Below are 20,654 nucleotides of genomic sequence, written 5' to 3' on the forward strand. Positions count from 1 at the left end.
AATGGCTCAACCATGTTATCCCCACAGCTTACCCCCTCCTCTACACACAAATGTTTGTGCTTGCTTGAGCAGAGTGCAGTGGAGCAGAATGCTGAGCTTAAACCTAGCACCCTCAATGGGATGCTTTTACAGGCTGCAGCTCAAGAAGGAACCTTATGTAACCAATTCACAACTTAGGACCCACAGTCTCCACTGGTTTCCAGTGTGCATAGAGCTGGTTGCAGGCAGCACCATTAGGAAGCATCTTCCATGTCCAAATCCTCCTGTAATCTTTTCTTCCAGCTGCTTTCCTTTGCCTGCAAGAGAAGCCCAGATGAGATGGTTGTTCTGCTAGCCTTCTTGAACTATCCGTAGCTCTTTGTTTTTCTTCAACCTGTTCATTATAAATTTAGCCTGCCATTTCTGTTTGAGCTCTTCGAATCTCTTCACTGCAGTATTGGTTTTATTTCATAGACCTCGATGGTATTTCACAGATCCATTTCTACTTTTTTTTTCAAATTCAAATGAGTTGTCCACCCTTACGTCTTTGCCAGCTGCTTTCTGGAAGTCTTTAGTCCACCTGACCTTGCGTGGGTTCCGCTTCTTCTTGAAGTTTGTAAGATGCTTGAATTTGCATCACTGGAACACCTTGAAGTCGTTGTGGACTAACACTGTGCCATAGCCATGGTAAATCAGCCTGGAACAGAAATGACACTTCTCAATCTTCATGCCGACCCTGTGTGGGACTCACCTTTTTAGACATCAAGCTTGAAAAACCATTTATCACATTCTTAATAGTAGATGTGATGGCTCATGTTAATTGTCAGCTGGGCAGGGTCTAGAGTCATCTGGGAGACAAGGCTCTGGTAGTGTCTGTGATGGGTGCTCTAGATTAGATATTTGAGGTGAGACGACACAGCCCAAATGCAAGAAGCATCAATCCATGGGCTGGGGTCCTGGACTGCCTACAAAGGAGGTTCAGACCCAAGTGTGAAGTCATCTCTCTGCTTCCTGAATGTAGGTGCAATTTGACCCACTTGCCTTGAGCTTCTCATCCACAGTGGTGAAGTGTTTTCAGGCAGTAATACAGACCTTAGCTGATTTGACTTCCACATTACATCCATTGTTTTAAAGTGCAGGTTTAAAGTATGTTTATTTGTTTGTTTGTCTTGGAAATTTGGGTATTTGCACATTTGCTTTTTAACCTTGACTCTCTTTTCAAAAGCTGTAAGAATGAAAGCAAAATGAAAGCTCAAGAACTTGAGATAATTATGCAACAGAGGCCAATTTTTTAATCTAAGATTAAATATTTTAATGGAAAAATGTAAATGAATGAACCACTGGTTTGAGTGATTTTTTAAGGTGTAAATTTATAAACTAGTAAATCTATAAGTGAACAATTGCTTACAGTTCATGTTAGTATATAATAGCAGTGTAATAGTTATTTCTAAATCATTAAGTGACTAACAATATCTAACAATAAAATGAGACAATTGTAATACACTTAATGAAGATTATGGGGGATTGGTTTTTCTCTCTCTGCAAACTTACCATCTGGCCCCCTTCTTGGGCTGCGTGAGCCGAAGCAGAAAGCTTCTTGAGTGCAGCATTGTGATTCTGAGCAGTTAAGCTGGTGTTCTGGATGGCTAGTAAGTGACTGGGACAGAACAGGTGCATCAGAGAAAGGGGCAGCTCAAGTCTTGGGCAGAAGAAAGGGAGATGATGTTAGAATTCCCTGTGCTAGTCTCCTCGCTACTCAGAATGTCATGCAATGCTAGGCTTTGTGATTGCTTGCTTCTCAGACTTCCAGGTGACTGAAACCATGGACAGCAAAAGAGCAGATAAGAGAGGAGGATTACAAACATTATATGCATGTGCACATAGATAATACATTTGTATTATATGTGGAACAGTTAAGTATTTTTCAAAATCACATGTTGAATCATTTGCTCATTTTAATTGCACTGATTTATTTCAACATGTAGAATCTGTATATTTCTCAACCTAAAATGAGGTAACAGATTTTCTTAGGGTTATTTTATTAAGGGTTTAGAACACTTTGTCAAATAATTTTATTTTATTTTTTAATTAATTTATTTATTATGGATACAGTAGTCTTCCAGGGTATATGCCTGTATGCCAACAGACAGCATGGCACCAGATCTCATAGATGGTTGTGAGCCACCATGTGGGTGCTAGGAATTGAACTCAGGAACTTTGGAAGAGCAGCCAGTGCTCTTAACCTCTGAACCATCTCTCCAGCCCCTGTCAAATCATTTTAAAAGCCTGTGGTTTACAACATTGCTTCATGGGTTTGTGTCTCCTCTGTCATACACCTCACTGATCTTTCTTCTACAGCTCTTAAGAGTTTTAGTTGTCTCCGACTCTGTTTGCTGCCTTTAAATCGCTTTCCCCTTGTCTGGCCTCAGTGGGAGAGGATGTGCTTAGTCCTGGAGGTACTTGAGGTGCCAGGGTGGGTTGGTACCCCTTAGGAGCCTTCTCTTCTCTGAAAGGAAGGAGAAGGGGGAATGGAGGGACGAGGGACATGAGGTGGGGACTGGGAGGAAAGGAGAGAGGGAGTGGCGGTCACATAATTAAGTGATTACATAAATAAAAATAAAATAAAATAAAATAGTTTCAGTTATTATGGGTTGGCTATAAAATATCCATCATGAGCTCATGTGTTTGAACATTTGGTCTCCCAGCTGATGACACTGCTTTGGGAAGATGTAGAAAACTCAGGATGTAGGACCTACCTGGTTAACATAGGCTATTTGTCATAAACTTAGAGGATTAGCCTGGCCTTGATTCCAAATGGAGTTCTCTTCTTCCTGATTTGCTAATATAGCAGCTAGTGGTACCACAAGCTCCTACAACCATGGACTTCCCTGCTGAGATAGACTGATCCACCTGAACCATGAGTGCAAGTACATCCTTCTGCAACGTATGTGCTTCTGTGTAAGTCTGCAAAGCACTGAAGATCTCTGTTACTAACAAGCTCCCATGGGACTCTAATACTTTTGGTCTGCAGACAACACCTTGAAAACAAAACAAAACAAAACAAAACAAAACAAAACAAAACAAAACCTTAAACAGGTTTATTTCAATAATGCTCCAGCTGAGCTTCTCTCAGGATTGGAATGGTAGGCAGTTGGAATCTGAGGCATCTAGTAAGCACTTATGTGGGTAGGGACCCATTTTCCATTAAAATAAGACTCATCTTACTTTTGACACTTGACCTAGAGTGTAAAAAATAAAATATTAAATTGTTCTGAAGCCTGATACGTTGCTGCCCCATATTCTGCTCTTTCCAATGAAGTTGTGGACAGGAAAATTTGTGGACGTGCAGACAGGAGCAAATGTCAAGGTGGTCAGGCCTTTGACCCTCTTTATTTTTCTCTCCCAGAGGCAGATTGAGCATTTCATCAGCATATGATAATTAGTGTTAAAGGCTTTAAAACACCTAATAACTTCATAACATTATAGTACTCATAATAAAGCACTACATATATATTGTTGCAGACATTTGATTTGGTTTTGGAAGGTTGCTCTGGAAGTCAATTAGTTTTATGGAAAGAATGAAGTTTGTGTGCAGGTACTCATTTTTAGTCATTACCACAATCGAATGAATAGAATTTTGAACAAATGTATATGACTCAAAATTTGTGTTTTAGTGTCCTTAAGTATGGATATCTGTCTAGATTCTGTGCCTTTAAAGCCAGGATTAGGGTGTTATATTATGTGGCTTTTCCTGGGGAATTGGTTTTTATTCAACTCAAAATGAAAAGGCAAACAGATCAATGAAACAATTTTGCTGAGTTGTATTATTATTATCATCATCATCATTATTATTATTATTATTATTATTATTATTATTATTATTATTATTAAGTTTACATCCCAATCCTATCTACCTCCCTCATCTTCTCCTGGTCCCTCTTACCCTTGCTTTTTCCCTTCCCTCCTCCCCTCCTCCTCAGAAAAGGGGAGCCTTCCCACCAACCCACCCCAGCACATCAAGTCTCTTCAGGCTTGAGTACATCTTCTTCTGCTGAGACTGGGCAAGGCAACCCTGCTATGGGAAAATGATCCAAAAGCAGATGACAGAGTCCATGTCAGAGACAGCCTCCGCTTCACTTGATAGGGCACGCACATAAGGTGCAAGCTTGCCATCAGCTACATATGCGTGAAGGGCCTAGGTTCAGTCCATGTTTGCTCTTTGGTTGGTGCTTCAGTCTCTGTGAACCTCCATGGGCCTAGGCTAGTTGGTTCTGTTGGCCTTTTTGTGGGTCCCTCTATCCTTCCTTCAACTCTTTTACAAGTCTCCTTGAATCTGCCTAATGTTTGCCTGTGGGTTTTAGCATCTCTTTTGATCTGCTGCTGGTTGGAGCCTCTCCGAGGACAGCTATGCCAGGCTCCTGCCTGCAAGCATAGCGGAGTATCATCAATAGTGACAGGGGATGGCTTTCTCCCACGGGGGAGCTAGAGGATTACTGTCAGAATCATGGGTGACTAGGGACTCAGTCAGCTGCACCACCCAAGGGCCCACATCAGCCTGGGTGATGACTAATGAGATCCGTATTACTGCCTTTCCCTGCGCAGCTGGCTCTACCAGTGAACGTCTCCTCAAGCCAAGGTCCTGTACAATGCCTATACAACCCTGAGGAGAGGGGAGTTTCCCAAGTTTCTTCTCAGTTTTTGTGATCTTTCATGAGGCTCATGAAATTCAGTAAGCTGATGACTTACATGTGAACCTTGTCATCCTTCTCCCTCCCTCTGGGTGGAAACATTTCAGTCTGGAGAAGATGCTCATACAACATAGAGTCTCCATCCATCTTGGCCAGTTATCTGTGTACCACTACCATAGGTCCCTTACCCTGCTCTTCGCACATGTGCCCCAGTGGAAATGAGAAATCCAAGGAAAGAAACAAGCTAGATAGAAAGTTGCCGACAGTGGTAGAAATACAAATTTTTTGGGGTGAGCTAAATTAGTAACTTGTCCTTTAAAAAATGAAACAAACTGCTAAGTTCCTTTCTACCTCTGGAAACAAGACCCTCAGTAAGGACCAAACGGTTTTATCACTCAGATTTATAGTGGTTGCACTCTCTGTTAGAGAAGCTTGCTTGAAGAGGCATCCTTCTGTATATTTTAAGATCTTTAGGAGGATGGGGAAATAACAGGGAAGGAATCCAACATCTACTGTTTTTAGGGAAGTCACTTTAAATCTATGAGCACTGACTTTTGAATCTCACAGTGCAAAGTATCCCCAGGACTATTATGGCAAAGAAGTAGATTGACAAAAATTAATAAAACCTAAGCATTGAGCATAACAGAAGAACAAGGGTCAGAAGAAGGAAATAATTTTAAGAGAAATTCTAAAGGTGGATTTAGGGATTGTCTGTAGGTGATTGAATTTCCTAAGTTGGTATTGCCCAGGAGAAATTTCCATTAAAATAAAAATGTTCTATACATGCTTTCTATGAAATGCTAGTCACTAGTCATAAATGAATTTTTAACAGTTGAAATGTGACTAGTAAAATTGATAAACTGAATTTTAACTTTATTTGTTTTTAATTAATTCAGTTTAAACTAGCCTTTAAATAAGGCTAGTGGCTATCACATTAGACAGTGATTTCCAGAGAAGGCTTCATATGCGGGCTGTGGTGATGTCTTCAGTTTTCTTTTAAATCTAACTGTGAGCTCATTTGTTATAGTGTTTAAGAAGATGTAAATACAGCCAATGTCTCAGTTAGGAAGGGACAGTAGCAGAGAATCAATATATGTACCTCATTACCTGAGAGCTACCTATTTTACATACTACTTGTTTAGTATCATTAAAATGTAAATGTGTTAAGTATATTTTCTATGTATATATTAAAATAAGGACTATCTGATATGTACATATGCTTATACATGTATATGCTGACTTTAATATTATCAGTGCATAGATAAATACATGTACATATATAATGATATAGTCTGAATTTAATATAGCTAGTATTTATATGTTGATATTTTGAAGTCATAACACATTAAATTTGATAAGAAACAATACCTGTACAAAAGTCAACTCTAGCATATGTGACTAATGGAAATTAATGAGTATTTTCAAAGTGTGGTGCTCCCATGAACATTTATCATTGTCTATCAATAAAGGTGAATTCAGAGTAATTATGGTAGAAAAATAACAGAAGGGATGGTAGAGAGAAAGACTCATTAGAGCAATGCTTGGCCTTCTGGGAATGGGATAGTGACTGATAAAGGTGATGGAAGAAGGAACAAAATATGTCTGAATTTTATCTTTTTGAATTGGAACTGGCATTGACAAATTGACACCTGCTGTCATTAATGAGAATTCATTTTGTATGGTGCTTAAATAATGGAAATATATTAGTTAATAATAGATGCACTTTTAAAGTACATCTATTATAACTACAATAGATTTTTCCACAAGAATTATGATGAACATTAAAGTCACCATTAAATGCAAATGCTATTGCTTACTATCTGTGTGACTCTGGAATAGGGATATAACCTTCTCATACCCAGTGTCCTTAACTGAATAGAGAAAAGAAAACCACTCAATTTAAAGGTTTTCAAAGAGGATGGAGTGATATAATGAACGTTGGGCACTTAGTATAATCTTTAATACATCAAGTAAGCCTTCAAATGGTAGCCAATATTAAATATTGATGAAAACACTTATAAATGACAAGAAACACATCATTTCAAACCCCTTGTGGTGTGTTTTAAGAATGATGATGGAAATATAATGAGGAAAATGAAAAAGCATTTAGGGGACACTGTCACAATACAGGTAACACGGAGAGGGTTGGAAAAGCCCAATGGGACAGTGTAAAACTTCCAGAGTGGGAATAAGTAGAACACTAAAGGGGATGGAAAATGAAATAGTCATGGATAATCTTAGGAGACAAATTATTTAAATGGAGAACATTTGGTTGAACATATATTTTATGGGACAGTAAGGAAGCCTGAGTTGCCGTGAAGTAGATGAAGAGAACCTGCTCGGCTGTAGAACGGCTTTTTGAGAACAAAGCAAAGACAAAGTAAGAACCCATCAGGATTATGGAGGTTTTACATACAAAGGTGTAAACCCCAGCAGCAGCTTAGCTCTGTGTTCTTTTTCTCACCTTGTAATATCACAGTGCGCATCTGGGAACTGGTCTCAAGATTCTGCAGGACAAACAAAACCAGACAGATCTAGCAGCGCACTGGGAGAAGCGTGGTCAGGAGTTATAACAAAACCAGGGAGTCCCTACAAGCTGGGCCAGAAGGAGGCTGAGCAATGAGACCGGATCCGAGCTGGAATACTCCTGCTCAGTCTCACTCTTTAAGGACATCAAAGACACCAGACACATCCTGGCTGCTGATGGCACTGGGGTCCACTCAGACAGCTCTACATCTACTGTACTAATGCCTTTGTGTACTCATAGTACACTGGGAAACCGTGGGAAAAAACAGCTGGATTGCTGAAGATCAGGTGTGGTGGTACTAACTCCAGGTAGCTAAACCCAAGTCTAGCTGATCCCCACACCCAGTTATGAAGGAAATAATCTTTAAGTGCCAAGGAATCATAGACTACTAAAATAGTTTATTTGAATGTGCAGTTGTTATTTTTAAAAATATTTTAAATAATTTAATCTGGTACTTGATTTTATTCTTTTTGTCTGTTCAATTCAAAATAACAAATAAAAAGGGTTTTTTTTTTTTGGTGCTTTGATCATTATTCTTTGCGTCTTAACTGCGCTGCCTTATTCTAAGCCATATCTTCAACGTTTATTTCTGTTCATAGTTTTCCTACGTTTATCTCTCTGGATCTATCTAGAAGTTCAATCCCACACACTTAGTGATACTTTCTAGGTGGCCTGTGAGCAGGTCTCTTATCAACCTATAAAATGTAGTATTTCTGAAATGAATCAGTCTTTAGCTTTTGGTGGTAACTTCTTGATTCCTAAAATTGCAGTGTGATTTTCTAAATCAGACAAACAAGAAACTTCTGCTATCTTTGAGTCTTCTATCTCTCTTGCCTGCTATATCCAATTAGTTGCCATGCTCAACCGTGAAACAATCAGTAAAATAATGTGAATGACCACTCTTGTGAAACAGAGGAAATCGACTTCCTCCAAGAGTGATTACCAGATCCACTGGAACCCTGGGCATTCCCTTATGGTAGGCCATCACCCATAAGAATGTGTGTCAGGGATAAAACAGCAGCACAGTTAAGACAGTAGTAGTAGACCTACTAAAGAGCTCATGTGATAAAGACTTCATCCCGATATTGCTGAGTTATTGGGAAACTGGAACTTTTAGGAGATGAGGTCCTAGAGGAAGGAACGTAAGCCTTTGGGGAGCATGATTTTGAAGGAGAGCTTCCTACTCTGTCGCTGTCTACATCCACCAATAGGTGAGCAGCTTTTTCCCCCTACATACTCTGCCAAGGCGTTCTCTCTTGTTATTGGAGAGTCCCAGAACACAAAGGCTGAAATACCTGAAGCCACCAGTTGTAATAAACCTTTTCTTCTAGGTTAGTTGGTTGTTGTAGCTATTTCAGTAGTGACAGGAAGTGGACCACGCAAGCAGGAGTGAAGGAAGATGAAGAGAGGAATGGTCCACGGGCCCAGCTCGCAGAGGCACTCCCATTATCCTCAGCCTCCTGAAAACAGCAGCGTCTGAGATACCACTCTTGGGGTGGGTTATCCACTGTACAGTATCTCTGTAAATGTCACCGAGGAGCTGAACAGACTGTAGGTAGGCGCTAATCATGTACGAACGGGACAAGAGCAAAACAATTTGCTTTCCCACACTCTGTTTCAATGCGTTTAAGAAATAGTCTAGAAAGAGAGGATTTGAAGAGCAAAGTAAGCCCTGTTTGTGGCACAAAATAATGAGCAGTGCTGTATTTTGTCACCTCCTTGCTTTTTTTGTAAGCACCCAATACCTTTTTTTCAGGTGCTTTCTTAAGCTGTTCTTCTGGCATTTCAAGGTTAAGTTATGGTCATTTGTTTTAGTTTTGAACTCCCTTCTGTCCACTAGTGAATTGATAACAATATAGTAAGGCTAATTTACACAATACCTTTTTTTTTTTAAAGAAAGAAAATAGATTTTTGCATCCTGCCTTACTGACAAGTTTGCAAATTGCCAATCTTTGTTCCTTTCTCTGCCTCCCAGTTCTTCACGGTGGTAATTAAGGACTGTAAATTTCACTTTATCATTTGTGTTTAGAATACTAGCATAAATCATAGTAATAGCACCGTTTATTTCAGTAATGCCAGCTTGCCTGCAAATCACTTGTAAATTGGTTCTATGGATGTACCCTCATCAAATTAATCAAAAAGCCACCTGCATATATTTCCTAAGCTTATTTCAAAGGCTTAGGAACAGTGAGGAGAAAAGGCCAATGCTGACCTTTTCATATTTATTTATTTGTAAATTCTGAATGGCACAGGCATATGTTTTCACTTGGAGCCTGGGGATGACTAGCTGAATGTTCTACATAGTAGTTAGTTTTTAACACACAGCTGAGACTTGGGTTTCAAATAATATACCTGCCTGATGGTCCTACTGTGCCCCACATATAGTAATTATATTTTTGACTAAACATAACACCATATACATTTGAAAACAGAGGCAAGCAATGCTTTTGTATTTTCAATAGTTTTTTTTCCCAAATGAGTATAATAGATTTCAATGTTGTGAGTTAAATCATAGTCATTTATATTTTCCTCTTGTACCCAGGAATGCAATTTTGTTTTTATTTTTTCACATTATTTATTTATCTATTTATGTGCACATGTGTGCCATGTGGGTGTGCAGAGGTCAGAGGACAACTCTTCTTCCACCATGTGGATTCTGGAGCTTAAACTCAAGTCGTCAGGTTTGATGGTATGTTTCTTTTCCTACTGAGCCATCTTGCTGCCGTGAGGTAGATGATTTTGCCATATCCTGAGTGAGAGAAAACGATGATAGCTTTTCTTTTGTAGTTTTCTATGCCACCTGGAACAATAACAAAGAAAGCTCCAACTCCAGTTCATGAGAAGCTGGTCCAGGACCAACTATGAGTAACAGTGTAAATCACCTTTGAGTGTGGTCCACTCTTGGGAAATTCCTGACAAAATATACTCATGTGTGGCTTGTCTCTTAACTTTTTTAAAAACTCCCTTTTAAAACCAAAATAAAGTATAATATGATTTTTAAAAATCACATTGAAGTTGGACAAGGCAAACCAACAGAAGGAAGAGAGACCCAAGAGAAGATCCCAGAATCAGAGACTTCACTCACTCACACACACAGGAATCCAGGGAAAATACTAAACTGAAAGCTGTAATATACACACAGAGGACCTGCTGCAGGTCTGTATAGGTGTAGACCTTGTGCTTGCTGCTCCAGTCTCTGGGAGTTCATGTAAATCTTGTTCAGTTGATTAGAAGGCCTTGTTCGCCTTGACTACTCCAGACCCTCTGCTATTTGACACTCTTCACACCTCTTCCACAGAGTAGACTGAACTCTGACGGGAAGGAATTTGATGGGGTCATTCCATTTAGAGGTGTGTGTGTTCAAAGGTCTCTGTAATTTCTAGCTAAATATCTCTTTATTTATGCCAGTCTGCTGCAGGAAGAAGCTTCTTTGATGTATACAGAATAAGATACTGATATTTGAGTAACAAAATATCATTAGGAGTCATTTTACTGTTTTTAACTTTAAGTCTCTAGGCTATCTGGTCTCTGGTTTTTGATTACCATAGCAGTGTCAGGTATGGGTTCCATCTCATTGAGTGGGCCTTAAGCCAAATCATATATTGGTTACTCTTACAAGCTTTGTGCCACAATTGCCCTAGCATATATTGCAGGCAGAATGCCATTGTAGATCAAAGGTTTAATGGCTTCTGTAATGGATATAAACATATTTTTGTTTTGGTCCCAAGTGTAGGGTGTGAAACTGCCTTATGTGAAGGCATGTGATTTTTGTCTGATGGAAAAAGACTCATGAGACTCTTTGCCAGTTGGAAAACACCCTAGTAAGACTCTGAGAGGATATAAACAGGAGTTCCTTCACCCCAAAAAGAAACAGAGAGAAAAAGCTTTGCATTCTTTGTATCATGTTGTGTTGCTTGGCTGTGCATTGCTTCCCTTTGAGGTGCTCCTAGAGAGAAATGCACTGGAGAAAAGTTTGAAGAGGCTGTGTCCCTGCTGTTGCTCCCCCTGATGCTTGTTCCTGCTGCTGTGTTTGCTGTTTAAACCTTGACAGCAAAAAGTGGAATCACCCAAATGAACTGAGTCCAAAATGGTCTACCTCCACTCTCCTTAGTAATTCTTTTTCTCCTATCTAGGTTAGGTCGGTTGTAAGGGAAGTAGAGGCATTAAAGAACACAAAATAAAACAAGTATTAAAAATATCAAAGCCTACAGGCTCTGCTGGCATTTATATTTCTCTTCAGTAGCCTGGAGAGTATCCTTTCATACCAAAGACACTAGAAAATGGGGATGAAGGTCCTATGTAGGCACCAGCTTGACCTTTCTATGTTCAACTAGTAGCATGGGTGTTGTCTTCAGGAAAGGGGCCTTGCTATCCATTTGCTGAGAGCAACCTATTATCTCAGCAACCACCTGAAATGTTTGGAGATTTCCATTGGACTCCTTTGGCCAACAACTCTATTGGATGTAACCCAGTCTTGGTACAGGAAGCTTAGTTTAGTGACAAGACATGGCCAATTGAGACACTGTCTCCATAATTGTTTGTAGACTTTTAAAGGACTACCTTCATATATTTTAGAAAGTTTCCACTGCACTAATTTTCCATAACCCACAAATGCCCCACAATTCTAGAGCTATCTCTCTGTACATGCCCTCCCTCAATCTCATCTCCTCTCCCCTTCCCTACCTGATCCTCCTATTTCTGTCCCCAGTCTACCCATAAAATTCACTTTGTCCTCCTACAGAGATCCATGTGCCCCCTCTAATCCTTTCCTCTATATCCCTAAACTACCTGGGACTATGGATTGTAGCTTGGTTATCATTTTTTAAAAATCACTAATATCCACACATTAGTCTTAACTCAAGAGAAGAAAGGTAATTTAAATTCCATAAATGCTTACTTTTAGTCTTGCCTTGAATCAAACATTGTTAAGAAAAAATAAATAGGCGAGATCTAAGATGCTGGCTCCAAACAACACATGCCTTGTCTGATTAGCCAGATAACAGTGATTACACAGTGACCTAAGGACCAAACTGAGAACTACAAAACCAGTGCTGGTGATTCCCAGATGAGAGGAGTCCATACTGTGTGGAGCACTGGTGGTCTACCCAGATAATCCACAGAAAAGTCCCTGGGTCCCTGTAGGCCTGTATGCAGTCTCCAAAGTCTACCCACTCACCTGCATGCTTGTGTCACCTGCACTCTGTGTATCAGACAGTACTGGAGATTATAAAACACCAGTGTCTGGGTTTTCTAGCTCAGAGAAGACCCCACAGTCTGGAACACAAGTGGATCTGGCCACCCAGCCAATCCATAGAAAGTCTCTGGGTCCATACAGGTATGGGCACAGCCTCCAAGGATTAGCCATATGCCTGGCATGGTATGCAGCATCTGAGCTCTGTGTCTCAGACAGAACTGTGGGTTTCAAAACATCAGTGTCTGAGTCTCCCTGCTGAGAGGAGACACCATAGTGTGGAACATAAATAGATATGACCTCAGGTCCCCTGGCTGGTCCACTGAAAGTTTTCATGTCTGACCTCAGGTCACTCACCTGATCCACCTGAAGAGTTCTCTGATCCCAATAGGTGAGGATTCTTAACCTATAGCTTTCTCTAAAAGTTGAAGGACATCAGAAACTACCACCCAATGCCAGAGACAGCAAGATGGTTAAAGGCCAGCATAAAAACAAACAACAAAAGCCAAAATAATACGGCATATCTAGAATCCAGTTATTCCAAAGAAATCATTCCTGGAAACTCTAACACAACTGAAACACAAGAAAATAACCTCAAATCTTTTATAATGAAGATGATAATGGATGGAGGAAACAAATAAAATTCATAAATAAATATGGGATGACATAGCCAAACAAACTGAGGACCTTAGAGAGGCCATGACAGAGGCCTATAGAGAGGAAATGAAGAATAACTGGAAGATAGTCAGGAAAATGCAAACACCTAAGGCTAAAGTAATTTTAATTTAATTTACTTTAATTTATTCTCTCAGGTGAAGGAAATTTAAAAAAAATGTTTCAAGATCTGAAGATGAAAATGGAAACAATAATAAAAGCACAAATTGAGGAAAGCCTGGGAAGAGAGATCTTAGAGAAGAAAATAGGAACTGCAGAGGTAATCATTGCCATCAAGTACAAGAGATGGAAGAATCTCAGGTATAGAAGACACAATGGAAGAAATTGATGCAACTATTAAAAAAAAGTTAAATAAAAAATTCCTGACACAAAACATTCAAGAGATCAAGGACACCATTAAAAGATGAAACAGAAGGATAATAGGGATTGAGGACAGAGAAGATACAGGTACAGAAAATATTTTCAACAAATCATAGAAGAAAAATTTCCCAACTTAAAGAAAGAGATGTCTATAAATATACAAGAAGCCCACAGAACACCAAAAAGAGTAGACCAGAAAAGAAAATCTTCCTGCCACATAATAATCAAAATTCTTAATGTACAGATCAAAGAAAAAATATTAAAAGCAGCAAGGGAAAAAGGCCAAGCAACATAGAATGGCAAACCTATTAGAATCACAACCGACTTTTCTGCTGAGACCATAAAAGCCAGAAGAGATTGGGAAGATGTCTTGCAAAGCCTAAGATACCTCAGATGCCAGTCCAGAATACTATACCCAGCAACACTTTCAATAATCACAGATGGAGAAAACAAGATATTCTAGGACAAAAGTAAAATTAAACAGTACCTATCCACAAATCCAGCCCTACAGAAGATACTAGAAGGGAAACTCTAGCCCAAGAAGGCTAACTACACCCAGGAAACACACAGGAAAGAGATAACTTCACTTTGGCAAAACAGAAATTAGACAAGCACACAACACAAACACACTACCACAACTGACATCGAAATAAAAAGACCTAACAGTCACTGTTCATTAATCTTTCTCAACACCAATCATCTCACTACTCCAATAAAAAGACACAGACTAACAGAATGGATGTGTAAACAGGACACAACATTCTACTGCATATAAAAACACACCTCAGCCACAAAGAAAGACATTACCTGAAAGTAAAGGGCTGGAAGGAGGTCTTCCAAGCAAATGGACACAAAAACAGTCTGTAGTAGCCACCCTAATATGTAATAAAATAGACTTTGAACCAAAATTAATAAAAAGAGACAATGAAGGGCACTTCATATGCATCAAAGGAAAACTCAACCACGATGACATCACAATTCTGAACATCTATGCCCCAAATACAAGGGCACCCACATTTGTAAAAGAAACATTAATGAAGCTTAAGCCACACATCTATCTCTATACAACAGGAGTGGGAGACTTCAACACCCCCTCTCACCAAAGGATAGGTCAACAAAACAGAAGCTAAACCAAGAAATAATGACACTTATATATATGTCACGAATCAGATGGACCTAACAGATATCTACAGAACTTTTTGCCCAAAGGCAAAAGATTATACCTTCTCATCACCTCATGGAAGCTTCTCCCAAACTGACCATATAGTCAGCCACAAAGCAAGCCTAAGTACATACAAGAAGATTGAAATAATACCCTGTAGCCTATCAGACCACCATGGACCAAAGCTAGATCTCAACAACAGAAATAACAAAAAGCCCATTCACACGTCAAAACTGAACAACTCTCTACTCAATGATAACTGAGTCAGAGAAGAGATAAAGAAATTAGGACCTTCCTAAAATTCAATGAAAATGAAGTTGCTACATATTCAAATTTATGGGATACATTGAAAGCAATGCTAAGAGGAAAGTTCATAGCAGTAAGTGCCTTCATAAAGAGATTGGAAACATCTTATACAAGCAACTGAACAACATATCTAGAAAAGCTAGAAAAAATTGGCAGACACATCCAAGAGGAGAAGACAGCTGGAAATCAAACTCAGGACTGAAATCAACAAGGTAGAAACAAAGAGAACAGTTCAAAGAATCAATGAAACCAAGAGCTGGTTCTTTGAGAAAATCAACAAGATAGACAAACCCTTAGTTTTTAGAGTTTCCATTGAGAAGTCCAGTGTTATTCTTATAGTTTTTCTTTTATATGTGACTTGTGTTTTTTCTCTTGAAGCTTTTGATATTTTTTTCTATGTTCTGTGTAGTGTTTTGATCATGAAAAGCCATAGGGTGTTTGTCTTTTGGTGTTTTCCAGTTGGGGTTCTGAGTGCTTCTTGTATAGCTATGTCTTTCCATAACTTAGGGCAGTTTTCTTCTATGAATTTCTTACTTGTCCTATGCCATTGATATTCGATACTTCCTCCTCTTTTGTGCCCATAATTCAAAGATTTGGTCTTTTGATGATGTCGTATATTTCGTATATATTCCTTTCCTATGGTTTAAATTTTTCTTTCCCCTTTCTTATTTTTGTGAAGATTCTCTACTATCTTTGAGTTTGATATTTTCTCTTTTATTTCATTCATTCCTTTTTTTTCCTTGACAGGGTTTCTCTGCCTCATTCATTCCATTTTTAAGACTTTCCTTTGTTACCTAGTTGTATTATTAGGATTTTCAATTCTATCTTCATTTCAACATGGATCCCTTGTAACATTTCTAATTATTTTCAACTCAGTTTTCAAATCCTGAATTATCTCCATTATTTTGGATATTTATATTTTTCTTGAATATCACTCAGGTGCTTATTATTATCCTTATGGTGTTCAATAATTGTTCTTTTAAATTTAGAGATCACTTCTGTAGGACTAGTGGTTTTGATGAGAGATGCTCTGTTTCAGCCATTCATGTTTCTTTTGTTTTCACAATTTAACCTGGCCTTGAGGACTTCTTTCTTTGCTTATATGTGATGTGATGTGATAATCTGGCTTTTCTTAGATTGGGTCAGTGCATGAGATGTATGACCTCAGCTATGCTAAGTAAAACTGGTGGATGGGCTGTATAACTGGACCAGGGGAAGATAGCTCTCAAACGATGAGTCTGGAGCTAGACCAGGCAAAGGGTGCTCACAGATGAACAGGGTTCATGGCCCCATTTCTTAAACTAGCCTTGTGTATTTGCAGACTGTAGCAGGTCGGGGAAAGGGGAAAGACAGGCAACTGACTTATCCCCATAGATGGTTCGTGCACTAAAAGTGCTCATAGGCTGTGGGCCTGGAACTCAGCTTGTATCATTAATTCTTGTGAGGGAGGAAGCAATGGATTGAATGTAGGCTACAAAGTAAAGGATCTGAAGATTGCCAATTTTTAATTAATTCTTACAAGTGTGACAAAACTAGTATTAAAAACACCTAGAAGGATGCTTAGACAGTAAATAGATATTGATTTATATTTAGATATACCTATCAACAAAATAAAATATTTGTAGATATATAAATCAAAGCATGCTTCATTGTTATTATAGTAATCTATTTCACCATGACAATGTAGGAGAGAATAAATTAAAATTACTTTAGCCATGAGGATATTCCATGGTGTTTTTGGTTCTATGAGACTTAAAACATTGTAGTGTAGCTTCCTAAAGATTAAAGCTTATTTTTGCAATTAGAATTTAATGGTGAAAGCCAGCACATTTGATTTATCAATAAACCTGTGATTAATTGATAGCTAAGTTCTCAGAAACACTGGAATAAATGATCTTTCTTTCTACTCTTTTCACCTCTGCTTGCCTCTAAAATAAATCATTTCCAAGCTGTCAACAAGGATGAGAAATTTCTAGCTAAAGACCTTTTTTCCGTCTTCTAAGACCTTGAAAAAGGGGGTTTAGAGTGAAAAGTGTCATAACTACAACAGTAAGTGCATTCTAGCAAGAATAAATAAAATTGCAAAGCCTGACAGTGAAGAATACAGAGAGGAATTCAAGTGACTAAACCTCAAATAAAGGATTATCCTGGTTTGTGAGAAATCTATTCCAGTAAGAAATCAATGCAGCAGCCCCTGCACACAGAAGCAGCTGCACAGGCTCGGGTGTTACAGGGAAACTGCAGCTGAGACCCACAGTCCTACAGGGCAACAGTCTGCCAACAGGTTTGGGGGCCAGTAATGGACACCTGCTTTGGCCTCTTTCTGTACAATTATTGGGCAATGGATACACTATTTAGAGAGCAGCTGTCCTAAATCAGTGGTACTCACACTGTCATCAAAATACATTTGGTACTATATTTTTTATAGCTCTATTAACTTTTATAATTTGAACTTCTACTTGGTGAAAGGGGGAAATAAAGAAAACCAAGGACTATGAATAAATTGTTAAGTGGTGCTAATTGGATTAAAATACCATGACAGTAATAGAAGTAACAGAAATAAAGTGAAATTTAATATCCTTGACCATTTTAGAGTCAGAGCTAAGAGATTTTTCTGAAGCCTCGTAAAATGGTTCCATGTCACCAACTCTATAATCTGCAGACATTCAAACCTGGATCAAAATAAAATGTGAAAATGGTATGTTCATTTAGCAAGCAAATTGCCATTGTTAGGTCACATGTTGCTATATAAAAATGTGCCCATTAATAAAAACAAAGTTTTTGAAACAAAGCTAGTGAAATGTATTTGTCAAACCTCCAATGTACCTGACTGAGCAAGTGGCAGGGAATACAAACTCCAACACACAGCTCTTTGCTTTCTCGAAACCGTTCCTCTAAATAAATATGTTCTTCTCTTCAGAATGTTTTATTAACTTAGTTAATATTTAATTGTTTTTCTTAAAAGTAACATTTGTTTTAGTTAAAAATTTTTGTGTATATATACATGTCTGCATATGGGTATGTGCATGTGTATGCAGGTATCACTGAGTCCAAAAGAGGGCACCATGTCCTGGGAGCTGGAGTTAACAGGTAATTGTGAACCCACCAAACTGTGCAGGACTAAACTTGGGTACTGTGCAGGAACAGTAAACGTCCTTAATCACTCAAACATCCATCTCCCTAGCTCCTCTCCATTTTACCAATATGTTCTTTTTACACATGCTTTCATTATCTCTGTTTCTATTTTGTAATACAAAATCAAAACAATGAAACCATACTACTACTTTGGGAGCTGAAAAAAAAAAACTAGAAGATCCTGTTTTTCTCAGAAAGAGTATGTGTTTTTCTTCTGTGGCAAGAATTGTACATTTCTACTAGAGTAGCTTTTTGGTTTATTGATAGTCTTAATTAGGGTTACTATTTTTCTCATTAATTTATTTATTCACTTTACATGCCAACCACAGCCCCCTTCTCCCTTCCTAGTCCCACCCTCCTACTCTCTTTCCGTTTTTCCCACTCTCCTTCTTAGAAAAAGGAAGCCCTCTTCCAATCCAACTCCTGTACATTAAGTCTCATTAGGACTAAGCACATCCTCTTCCACTGAGACCAGACAAGGCAGCTCAGCTAGGGGAAGGGATCCAAGAGTAGGCAACAGAGTCCATGTCACAGGCATCTCCCTTTCCAATTGCTAGGGGACTCTCATGAAGACCAAGCTGCCCACCAGCTATGTATGTGCAAGGGGCCTAAATCCAGTCTATGCTTGCTCTTTGGGTGGTGGTTCAGTCTCTGTGAGCCTAGATTAAGTTGACACTGTTGGTCTTCTTGCAGAGTTCTTGTCCCCTTTGGGTCCTTCTAGTCTTCCCCCAACTCTTTCACAAGACTCCTCAAGTTCCACTTATTGTTTGGCTTTGAGTCTCAGCACCTGTTTCAATCCACAGCTGGGCGAAGCCTTTCACAGGGGAGCTAGGCTCCTCTCTACAAGCATAGCAAGGTATCATCAATAGTGTCAGGGAGTGGCTCACCCATGGGATGGGTTTCAAATAGGGCCAGCCATTGTTTGACTATCTCCTCAAACACTGCTCCATCTTGATCCCTGCACATATTTTAGGCAGGGTAAATTTTGGGTCAAAGCTTTTGTGGGTGGGTTGGTGTTCCTCTCCCTCTACTGGTAGTCCTGCCTGGTTATAGAAGGTGGCCATTTCAGGAGTCTTAGCTAGAGTCACCTCCATATACTCTCAGGAGCCTATGCTGTTGTAGGTTTCCAGATTGTCCCCCTTCATTGGTATCCTTGTCTCCCCTAGCCCTGTCACCTCTCTCCCCACACCTGATCCCCACCCATGCTCCACTTCCTAACCCTTCTCCCACCAAGTTATCTCTCTTATTCTACTTCCAATGTTTGTTTTATTTCCACTTGTGAGTGAGATTCAAGTATTCCCCCCCCCCCTTGCTCTGACCTTGTTACTTAGCTTCTTAGGGTCTGTGGATGGAGTGTAGTATGGTTAGCTTGTACAATATGGATAATATCCACTTATAAATGAATAAATACTATGTGTGTCTTTCTGGGTCTGGGTTACCTCATTCAGGATGATATTTTCTAGTTCCATCCATGTGCCTGCAAATTTCATGTTTTCTCTGTATTATTTCCTAAGTAATATTCAACTGTGTAAATGTACCACATTTTCTTTATCTATTCTTCAGTTGAGAGAGATCTGGGTTGTTTCCGTATTCTGGCTATTATGAATAAAGCTGATAAGAATATAGTAGAGTAAATGTCCTTATTGTATGGTGAATCATCTTTCAGGTATATGTCCAGAAGTGGTATAGCTATGTCCTGAGGTAGATTAGTTCCCAATTTTCTGAGGAACCTTCATATTGATTTCCATAGTGGTGGTACAAGCTTACACTCCCACCAGCAATGGAGGAGTGTTCCTCTCCCTCTACACCCTCACCAGCATGTGCTGTCACTTGAGTTTTTAATCTTAGCCATTCTGATGGGTGTAAGGTGGAATCTCAGAGTTATTTTGATTTGCATTTCCCTGATATGCACTTTGAATATTTATTTAAGTGCTTTTTTTCTACTGTATGGTTTTTGTCTTCTTTGTCAAAAATCAATTGTCCATAGGCGTGTGGGTTTATTTCTAGGTCTTCAACTTGATTCCATTGATCAACCTGTCTGTTTCTATACCAATATCATGATTATTACTATTGATTTGTAGTACAGCTTGAGAACAGGGATGGTTATACCTGCAGAAGTTTTTTCATTGCATAAGATCTTTTTTGCTATCCTGGATGTTTAATTTTTCATATGAAGTTGAAAATTGTTCTTTCAAGGTCTATAAAGCATTATTTTGGAATTTTTAAAATGAGAATCTCATTCAGTCTGTAGACTGCTTTTGGTAAGATGGCCAATTTTAATATGTTAATCCTACTGTGGGAGGATTATGGGATGATATTTCCATCTTTTGATATTTTGTTTACTTTTTCTTCAAAGACTTAAAGTGCTCATCATACAGGTCTTTCACTTGCTTGGAAGAGTAACAGCCAGATATTTTGTATTATGTGTGGCTATTGTGAAGGGTATTGTTTCCCTAATTTCTTTCTCAGGTCATTCATTATTTGTTCACAAAACTGGAAAATTTAAATGAAATGGATTATTTTCTTGATAGATTTTACTTACCAAAGTTAAATTACCACCAGTGTAACAATATAGTCTTTTCACCCTTTAGGAAATAGAAATAGTTACTAAAAGTCTCCAAAAAAAAAATC

The 20,654-nt window shown here is 38.8% G+C and overlaps 1 pseudogene across 1 annotated transcript; it reads right to left on the reverse strand.

The window, feature by feature from the left end:
- Positions 1-233: 233 nt before the first annotated feature.
- LOC311590173 (putative ribosome biogenesis protein RLP24) lies at positions 234-708 on the reverse strand (annotated as a pseudogene). Its single transcript has one exon. The product of its transcript is annotated as a putative ribosome biogenesis protein RLP24 (transcript).
- Positions 709-20,654: the final 19,946 nt, after the last annotated feature.

This window comes from Acomys minous (genome assembly GCF_964271855.1).
Source record: "Acomys minous genome assembly, chromosome: 19".
Lineage (NCBI taxonomy): Eukaryota > Metazoa > Chordata > Mammalia > Rodentia > Muridae > Acomys > Acomys minous.